The sequence below is a fragment of the Sciurus carolinensis genome, chromosome 1, assembly GCF_902686445.1.
Source record: "Sciurus carolinensis chromosome 1, mSciCar1.2, whole genome shotgun sequence".
Lineage (NCBI taxonomy): Eukaryota > Metazoa > Chordata > Mammalia > Rodentia > Sciuridae > Sciurus > Sciurus carolinensis.
The window spans coordinates 206,669,325-206,676,770 of record NC_062213.1 but is presented as its reverse complement, the minus strand read 5'-3'; the positions used below and the strand labels follow the sequence as shown (position 1 = coordinate 206,676,770).

Here is a 7,446-nt window from a genome sequence, read left to right as displayed (position 1 = left end):
GTGGGGGTAGGATTCCTGCCGCCAACAGGCCCCGTTGCATGAGCCTGGCCTCCAGCTCTGGCCTCCAGGTCTGCAGTGGGCTCCGGTGCCCTCCTGCTGGGCGCTGCAGCTCCCGAGACCTGACTGGCGGGCCTCCCCGGCACCTGCCGTGCACCGCTCAGCCCCAGAAACACCAGCGTTCCGCTGACCCGAGTTCCTTTCAGCACCTCAAATTAATTTCATTTTATTTGGATCATGATGGATTTTAATGTGAGATAACAGCAAACCTTTGCCAACCTCAGGCAGTTTAATAACTGAAACCTTTGATTAAAAATTTTAATCGTCTAGAATGATGAAATCGTACAGGGCTGGGGCAGATGAAGCCTCCGCCATCCACATTGACATAATTATTCTGCGCGGGAGTGGGAAATCTATTTTCTTATTTTTTACCCCAAAGGAACAACAACAAAAATTAAACTCTCTACAAACAAGCTTTCCTTACAAAATTAGCTCTGATTCTTCTGTCATGGTTTTCCTGTATTTAGCTCCTATTTAGGGCTCAGCCCTCTGGCCCGAGGCGGCAGGTGTGGGCCTGAGCCTGGCCGGGCCTCCAGGGCCCCGTGCCTGGTCCTGTGTGGTTTGCTGGACACTGAAGACCAGCGGTCGCCCCACTGTCTTGGAAGGCGGAGCCTGACACCCAGGGAGCCTGGGGCTGTGCCCCCCGGCGCTGGGGGAACCCTTTGCTCTTCAAGCTCCTGGTGCCCGAGGAAGCTTCAGCCCAGCCTCTGCCATCTTCTCTGTGCCTGTCGAGGCTCCTGTAAGGACCCCGACCCCGGGTTTAGGACGTCTCAGGCCATCAGGATGATCTTCTCTCCAGATCCTGAACGGAATCCCATCTGCTGAATAAGGTCATATTTTACAAATCACAAGTGCAGGCCCACAGGTTCCAGAGACCAGGACTTGGGCGTGTCTTTTGGGGGCCTCCCCTGGACCCATTGAAATCCTCACCTCACGCAGGACGAGGGTCTTTCTGGTCCGCAGAAAGAGGCTTGGGGATTCTCAGTCCTGAGCAGGGGCTGCGGGCACGAGTGCCGGCCCTGGGCCGCAGGGGGGCTGGACTTCACATACGGGACCCCTGAGCCCCCAGGTGATGGATTTGGAGTTGACCTTGGGGAGGTGAGCAGGGTCAGAGGAGGCCAGGAGGGTGGGGCCCCGATGGGCTTGGGCCATTACAAGGAGAGGTCACAGAGGGAGCGGCCGCAAGCCGGCGGGAGAGAGTCCTCCCTGTGGTCTGCACTCTCAGGCTTCAGACTCTGAGAAAGGAGCGTGTTGTTTAAGCTCCGGTGGGTGGTGTCCTGCGAGAGAGGAGTCAGCACAGCTGAACGCGGAGCCGCATGGCAGGCAGCAAAGCAGATGCCTCCAGACCTTGGGCTGCCCGTCCCCTCTCATCTCCCTGTCAGTCAACCGTCTCCCTGTCTGTGGGTCTACTTAGCTGTCTCACATCTGTTGAGGGTCCACCTCCCTGTTTGTCTATCCATCATCTCCCCACGTACTGTCTTCACCTCTAGCATCTATCTACTCTTTATCTATCCTTAGATATCTATCTATCTATCTATTTATCTGTCATCCATCATCCATCTTTCATCTCTTATCTGTCCTGTTATCTGTCATTCATCTATCATCTGTTATCCATCTATCATTTATTATCTATCCTCTACTATCTATCTACCATTCATCTATCATCCATCTATCATCTATTATCTGTCCTCTATCTATTATCTATCTATGAGCCATCTGTCCATCACCTGTCATCCATCCATCATCTATTATCTGTCCTCTATCTATTATCTATCTATGAGCCATCTGTCCATCATCCATCCATCTTCACCCTCTCCTCTCTCCCCTGAAGACGTGTTTGCCTTGGAGCCAGGATTTCCGCCTGGAGCCAGTCCTTGTCCTGGGAGCTCACCAGGACAGCGCCCGCATCCTGGACGCTGGTTGCAGAATGGTCTGTAATACTGAAAAACAGCGCATGATTGAAATGTCTACAAGCTGCGCTCTCCGTTGTGTGTCTATAACACAGTGTTTATGCCTTAGCTATTTATAATAACTGATTAGAGAGCTCAGTGTCCCCAGGCCCCGGGGAGGGGACCAGGCCCCACAGCGAGCCTCACCCAGCTGCCTGCGGCCACCTCCAGCTCTCCTCGCTCTGCAGTGACTTGGGCCCCAGCCCCTGGGCCGTTTGGTGGGACGTCTTGTTCCATGAAGTCGCCACAGAGCATGGGAAACAGGATGGGGGTGACCAGAGCAGAGAAGAATCTGGAAGCAACAGCAGGCCGCGCGAGGGGCGGGGTCCGGGGGACCTCAGCTGCCCTTCTCTCGAGGTTCCCTTCCCTGCGTTTTTCCGCAGACCGGCAGGGGCCTGGCACACGGGATGTGGTTTTGGCCCTGGAGAGCGCCTATCGAAGTGGAGGTAAAAAGGCAGGGAAGCAGGCCCTGGACGCCACACGCGGTCGTGAAGGAGACCTTGGACAGAGTCCTCTCTGGGGCAGAGGTGGACACAGCCACGGGCAGTTGGGTGAGGCTCCCTGTGGGCTCAGTCTCCTCTCTGGGCGGGACACAGAACGGACATGCTTCGCTGTGAGTAGCCAAGGTGCACGGCAGCGAGATCGGGCCGCTCGCGGCCTGTCCCCTCTCAGAGTCGCCTGCTTCTGCTTTGGGGGAGAGCACCTCAGATCTACTCTGAGCAAGCCCCACCAGTGTCACCAAGGCCATCCTCACGTCCTCGCGGCCTGGATCTCTGGCTCCTGGCCTTGCCCCTTCTGCTCATCGGCTGCCCTCTCTCCCCCTCCACCGTACGCACTGTTTTATTCTTTAACTCTGTGCACTTGACATTTTTCTAGATTTTGCCTGGGGACTGAGGACAGCTGGTGCTGTTCGTGGCTCGGTGTGGGGCTGGGTCTCCTCCTTGAGCTTGAAGTGGGACTAGATCCCATCTGTGTCCCTGGGGTGCTGAGGGAGAAGGTTCTGGAAGCAGGGACGGGGCAGCGGCTGGGGAGTTAGTGGTCTGAACCGTCCCCTTCCCACCAGTGCACACTGCTTCTCAACCCCCTCCCACGCGGGCATCGTCCTGGAGCCGGCAGAGGGTGGGGCAGGGAGGACTCTGCGGCGGGACCTCTGATCCAGCACCCCTCCAGCCACGCGGTGCCAGGGTCTGCAGGCTCAGTCCTGCACACCCCGGGGCCAGTCGAGAGCCGGGCTCCCACCATGGGGTGTTTCCTGCTGAAACCCCCGGCTGCCGCTCCTGGGGAGGCCCGCATTCCTCGGCGGCCCCTGGCGTGGGCTGTCTCAGGGAGCAGGTCCTCAGCGCAGGGGGGAGGAGGGACAAAGCCGGGTTCCCCGCGGGGACAGCGCTGCCAGGCTCCGGGGATCGCTGCCACACAGACCAGCGCCCCCAGTACTCGGCGCCAGGCGAGAAGGGATGGGTCCAGCTGTGCCACCAGAACGGCCTCTCAGGTCCAGCGGCAGGGTTTGGAGAGCCGGGAGCCGACGTCGCCCCCAGCCGTGCTGGGCTTCATCTTCCGTGAGCAGTTGAAGCTGCTCCCCGAGCTTCATCATGTTGCCTCAGCGAGACGGGCTGCGGGGGGAGAGGTGAAGCGAGCAGCCTCCTCGGCCTGGAGCTTGGCCTCGGGAGGCGGGAGTCACGTGAGTCACGGGAGCTGCTCCTGCGGAGCCCGCTGGGGCGCCTGGCCTCCCGCCCTGCAGGGGCCAGAGCCGGAGGGCAGCTCGGGCACTCGGCCAGTCTGCTCCTGCTCGCTGCCCCTCCCTGGCTGAGCCCCCACTCTGCTCGCCCGCTACTGTGGCTGGACCTGGTGTGGAGCGTGCAGCGTCTCTGGGGACGCTCGGGGCTGGACCGGGTGCTGGGCCACGTGTCCCCCCGCAGAGCCCGTGTCAGCTTGTGGACCATGCCCGCAGAGCCGAGAGCCGGCCTGAGGCTCAAGCAGCAGCTGCTGACCAGATGGGCTGGTTTTGGTTCCTGGCCTGAAATCCCTTCGCTCCCGCTGGCCCAGGCGGCGAGCCTCAGGCCCTCTCCCTCGGCAGGAGGATTCTGGGCTCCACAGCCCAGCAGCCCGGCAGGCACACCTCCAGGCCTGGCAGAGGCTCCAGCAGGGCAGCCGCCCGCCCTCAGAGCCAGCCTGGGGAAGGCAGGGACACTTGCTTCTGTGGAGTCCCAGGCGGCAGCTGGAGCCACGTGGAATCCACCTCTGCACCAGCTGAAGGTCCCCTATGGACGCCCAAGGGAGAAGCTTCCAAAAACTAGGGTGGGGGTTTTCTGAGGGACAGAAGACCTTTTCTTTTTTGGTTTGATTCAAGCATCCTGTGTGGTTCTTTTTTGAAGAGTGACATACGAGAAAACCGACTTCTCTTTGATGTGCAGGTCCTTGCTTTGTCCAAGCGTGGACCCAGGTCCCACAGCCTTTGTTAGCTGTTGGATGGACCCTCGTCCACAGAGCCCCCCAGTCCTCTCAGAGCGGGCCCTCCTCCCGCCCCTGGTCCCTGCTGGTCAGTCCTGCACCACCCTCTCGCTCCTGGAGGATGTCCACGCATGAAATTCTGCCCCTGTGGCCTTGGGAGCTTGGCTTCCGTCCCAGCACGGACACCTCTGGGCTCCACCCGAGTTGTCTGTGGGTCAGTAGTTCACTGCTCCTCATCGCTGGCCTGCTCCCCTCGTAGGCACAGGCCTGTCTCCTCCACGCGCCCCCCGGGAAGGCCCGTAGGCTGCTCGGACCTCGGGCAATAGTGAGGAGACTGTTGTGGACGTCAGCACACAGGTCTTGGCCTGCTGCTCTTACTTCTCTGGGGCAAATGTAGGGGGCTTGCTGGGTCTCAAGCCCAGCCAACTGCTTTCCACATGGCTGTCCCACCAGGCACGCCCACGACGGCCAGGGAGACTCCGCTCGCCCACATCTGGTCGCGGTGGAAGTCCTGTTCCGGTATCAGCCGTTCCCGGGTGTGTGGTGTCTCTCACTCTGGCTTTGATTTGCTCTGCCTTTGGACCCACGAGGGTGGACAGATGTGCACAAGCTCGTTTTTCACCCTGCCACCTCTTGGGCATGGAGTCTAAGTCTTTTGCCCTTTCAGATTGTGTTGTTGAGTCTTGAGAGTTCTTTATACATGGTGGGTCCGAGTCTGTTGAGGGATGTGTGGTTTTTCTTTAATGGCTTATGCTTTCCGTGTCCTGTCTCGGAACGCCGGCCTAATCCTCAGGGGTGAAGGTCGCCCCCTCGAGTTTTCTTCTTAAAGTCATGGATGCCCTTTGGTTTTAACTGACACGTAATCATGGCACACGTTCGCAGGGTGCAGTTTCCACACACGTACGAGGGGCGGGGATCCATGGCAGTCGGCCTGTTGCCCCAGATGTCGATCATTTCTTTGTGCGAGGACCCTCCAAATCCTCTCTGCCAGTTGCTCCGGGATGCATGGTGCACCCGCTGGGTGGTGGAACGTGGCCGTGGCTCCTCCGCCCACTGCCCCGCACCCGTTAGCCGCCCCGCCCGGTGAGCACCGTCCTGCTCTCTGCTCCAGGAGATCCGCGTTCGGCCTCTGCACGTAGCGGAGGCCGCGGTGCTGGTCTGCTGGGCCTGCTCTTCACCTGCCCCGAGGGACAGAGGACCAGAGCCCCCGGGCTCCTCGTCTCTGGCCCTCTGCCCGGCCTTTCCCTGCAGAGGAAAGAGCACTGGAGCCGAGAGACCACCAAGCCACGTTCACCACTGGGAGTGACGAGGGCCGACGAGGTGGCACCCTGGGATGCCCGTCAGGGCCTCAGTTTGCTCTGCTGACAGAGAACCTTGGACTGGGGGCTTCTCATGCTCCAGAGAAGTCCAGGGCGGAGGCTGGCGCTTCGTGGGCGAGGCCTGCTCCTCACCGTGTGTCCTCTAACGCCTCACACGGAGGCAGGGTGAGCAGCCCCTCGCGGCCCCCACGAGGACACCGACCCCACTCAGGAGGGTGCAGGTCTGACCGCCTAGTCACCTCCCCACATCAGGGACTGGGTTTTGACATCTGGGTGTGGGGACAGGAGCGTTGGGAGTGAGGGAGGCCCCAGGACGCCGCAGGCTTGCAGCCGGGCCGTCGAGGTCACAGGCAACTCTGCCCTTGGCTCTCCTGACCCGCATGGAGTCTCGTGGCGGGGGCAGTGGCAGACCCCAGGACTCCGCCCATCTCCGAGCGTCCAGCTCAGAAACACCCAGGCTCGCACCCCAGGCTCCGAAGGTGGGTGCATCTGAAGATCCTGCCTGGGCCGCAGAGCAGAGTGGACCACCATCCTGAGAGCTGGTGGCCCGGTTCCTCTCCCGAGGGAACCGTCGTCACTGGGGAAGGTGGCCGCCTGGGCCCGGGGGCGCCGCAGGCCCGTGGAGCAGTCTCCCGGAGCGCCAGGCAGGCGGGCGGACAAGGGAGCGGGCAGGGAGCTGAATCAGGGATGGGGCGGGCACCCCGGCTCAGAGTCGCCGTGAGCTGCAGTGACCTCACGGATCCGCGGGTCTGCGCGCGCTTCCTGGGGTGCTGCCCAAGGTGCTCCTCCACGCCGGCTGACCAAGGTCTGGTGAAGACCCCGGCAGAGGCGGGTGCTGGGGTGACTCGGGAGGGCGTGCTGGCTCTGTGCGGCCTCCTGGGGAGAGGGCGGCGGGCTTTCCCACGCCCCTCCAGGCCTTGCGGTTCTGTCCTCTGCACCCAGCAGGGGGCAGGGCCCAGCTGACGGTGGTGGTGGCCAGGTGCACTCAGCGGACATCAGGCCTCCTCAGGAGTGGCAGGACCACACAGGGCCACTGCTCTCCGACCCCTGCAGGACTCAGTCTGCCCGTCCCAGGGGCCTCTGCACACCGGAGAGGCTCTTCTCTGTCCTGTGGGCCTTCCTGGCCTCCCTCCCTCTGTGGGCCTCCCGACTGACCACTGGCCACAGACCTCTCCAGCCTCACGTTCTTCAGGACACCTGGTGGGTGTCTGCTCCTCCCAGCTGTTTGTCCCAGCTGCCTTCCTGGTGGGGGCTGCTGGGCAGGGCTGGGAGGGACCCAGGGTCCTGCCCTGTCCCCACTCACCTGTCCCTGTAGGAGCCTGGCTGGGGGCAGGGGTGGGCAGGCTGATGCTGGAACATGAAGACTTCTCGATGGGTGTGCTTCCTGAGCCTGGTCTGTGACCAGGCAGGCACTGGGGTGGGTGGCAGCGGGGAGAGGAAGTGGGGAGGAGGGAGGAGGGGAGGGAGGGAGAGAGCAGGAGAGGAGGATGAGGGAAGAGGAGGGAGGAAGGAGAGTGGAAGGGGGACAGGGAGGAGGGAAGGGAGGAGGGACAGGGAGGAGATGGGGACAGGGAGGAGGGAGGGGAGAGGAGAGGGACAGGAAGGAGGGGAGGAGAGAGGAGAGGAAGTGGGGAGGAGGGAGGAGGGGAGGGGAGGGAGAGAGCAGGAGAGGA

At 61.7% G+C, this 7,446-nt stretch overlaps 1 long non-coding RNA gene across 1 annotated transcript; it reads right to left on the bottom strand.

The window, feature by feature from the left end:
- Positions 1-276: 276 nt before the first annotated feature.
- Positions 277-7,241, bottom strand: LOC124958732 (uncharacterized). The gene is made up of 3 exons (XR_007103940.1): positions 7,077-7,241; positions 988-1,334; positions 277-878 (listed from the first exon to the last, which is right to left on the bottom strand). It is a non-coding gene; the product is annotated as an uncharacterized LOC124958732 (long non-coding RNA).
- Between the last annotated feature and the right edge of the window lie 205 nt (positions 7,242-7,446).